The sequence below is a fragment of the Dasypus novemcinctus genome, chromosome 4 (genome assembly GCF_030445035.2).
Source record: "Dasypus novemcinctus isolate mDasNov1 chromosome 4, mDasNov1.1.hap2, whole genome shotgun sequence".
In the NCBI taxonomy this organism is placed as follows: Eukaryota; Metazoa; Chordata; class Mammalia; order Cingulata; family Dasypodidae; genus Dasypus; species Dasypus novemcinctus.
The window spans coordinates 38,395,063-38,397,201 of NC_080676.1; the positions used below are offsets into that span (position 1 = coordinate 38,395,063).

The 2,139-nt window shown below is 34.5% G+C and overlaps 1 non-coding gene across 1 annotated transcript; it reads left to right on the forward strand.

Annotated features, from left to right (window-relative positions):
• Positions 1 to 1,781: 1,781 nt before the first annotated feature.
• Positions 1,782 to 1,915, forward strand: LOC111760633 (small nucleolar RNA SNORA70). Its single transcript, XR_002794264.1, has one exon. It is a non-coding gene; the product is annotated as a small nucleolar RNA SNORA70 (small nucleolar RNA).
• The last annotated feature ends 224 nt before the right edge of the window (positions 1,916 to 2,139 follow it).

A 2,139-nucleotide genomic window follows, 5' to 3' on the forward strand; every position in this document is an offset into this window, starting at 1 on the left:
TAGCAACTATGTACTAGTACTGTAAAACACCAAGTGTTTCATATATAAGCCTTTGATCTGCTGATCTTCTTTCTCATCATTATCCAAATCAAAGCCCCAGTACAAGGAGCTTTTTGTTCTTCAGATATTGTACTTACAGGAATCAAGAAGAGTACAAGATGCTGATCTGAACACATAACTCTAATCTCCAGCTCTGTATTGCAAAGAATCTCTGTCAAAACTTGACTCACTGAGGAAGCTGAGGGTAATCTGTATTTTCTGTCTCCACACAAAGTCTAGTAAAGTTCTTTTGGCCAGGGTTAAAGGCACATTTTATGTTTTATTTCAGTTTGTTTGTTTTAATCAACATGATGCTTAAAGTGAGAAATTAGACAAACAACAAGATTAGTCAGAATGTGGTATGGCTAGGATGAGACTGTTTTCTTTGTAATGGAAAATTTTAAAAAATACTGTTCTACAGGCCAACAAGAAGCAAATTTTAATTTTCCATTACAAAGAAAACAATTTCATCCTAGTATCATGTTGATTAAAACAAACAAATTAAATTGAAACATAAAATGTACCCTTAAAAACAACATTTTATTTGGAATTTTAAGGATGCATCTGTCATTGTATAAAAAATATTATGATAAATATTATCAACTATTATATTTAATGTTGAAGACTTTGGGGAGGCATTTCAGATTACAAAATAAGAAATAAAATAAATATATAGGGTTATTAAAGAGAAAAAGGTAATATTGACCTTATAATCTGATTGAACCTCTTCTTCAAGTTACTATTATTCATATATGGCATGATTCCATACCTTTAAAAAAATCTTTGTTAACTGGGAAAAATGATAAGTATAAAAAACAAAATAGAGTTTAAAATGGCCAGATAAAAGATTGGTATTTTAAAATATACGGTAGAAATTCTTATCTGAATTTGTAAAATGCAATTTCAAGAAATTCTTTAATAATAGCAAAAACATTTAAAATATCTAAGAATAAAAAGAGATAGAAAGGTATAATGAACAGAAAATCAAATACAAAACTATATTGAGATCTAAAACTAGTTTCAATAAACGGGATCAATACTATTCCTTGAGAAGGAAGATCTGATACAGTAAACATATTAATTCTAGGAATTCTAAATAATCTCTTTATTCGATGTTGCTCTATGAAAAATCCCAAAAAGTATTTTTTTAAGAAAAAGGTAAATGAACTTGAAAACTTATTAGTTTTTTAAAGCAAGCAACCAATAACCAGAAATTACTAGTGAAATAATCCAAAATGTTGAAATGGTTCCTTTCTTTATTAATAATAATACAGAATAATGGTTTCAGTCCTCTCTCTCATGGTACAATTTTAGCCTGCCAATATTCATACCCAAACAACCAGGAAAGTGCTATAAAATTTTAAAAACATATCTAAAAGCATTGAAATTTGCCAAAGCAACAATTATTTAAGGTATGGAAGCTTGCTGCAATTATTTCAGTTTCTACTTGCTTCATATACCTTGAAACATATGCTAATTATTGGAACAGAATAGGAGGGCAAGAGGCAAGCACAGTGCTTCTACCAAGAAGAAGAGTAACCAATAGAGCAACAGACAATCTCACAGGGCCAAAAATAATAATTGTGGTACTATGGCAGCCTGGATTTGTAAAGACAAAATCCCAGAGAGAAGATTGGCTCAGAGAAGTAAACCCAACAATTGGCATCCATTTTCCCTGCAGACAGTTATAGAATAAGAGACAGAAAGCAAGAGGATAAAAAGCAAACAAGCAAACAAAAAACCTGCAGCCAATTAAGCCGCCCTGCCACCTCTCCCCGTGAGGGCGGGGTGTGCAGTGGCTGCAGATAGCACCCTCCTTCTTAGTGTACTGACTTGTTGCTTGTATGGGTTGCCCTAAGGGACCTTGGAGACAGCCCTTTCTTGCCTGTTGCTGGTCCTGTCTGTGACCTCCTGCCATGCCCAGTCTAGGCTCTAGGCAGGTAGGTAGGGTGGCCCGGATCCACATCGGCCAAGTCATCATGTCCATCCACATCAAGGTTCAGAACAAGGAGCCTGCACTGAGCAGGACTAAGTTCAAGTTCCCTGGCCGCCAGAAAATCCACATCTTCAAGAAGTGGGCCTTCACCAAGTTCAATGCTG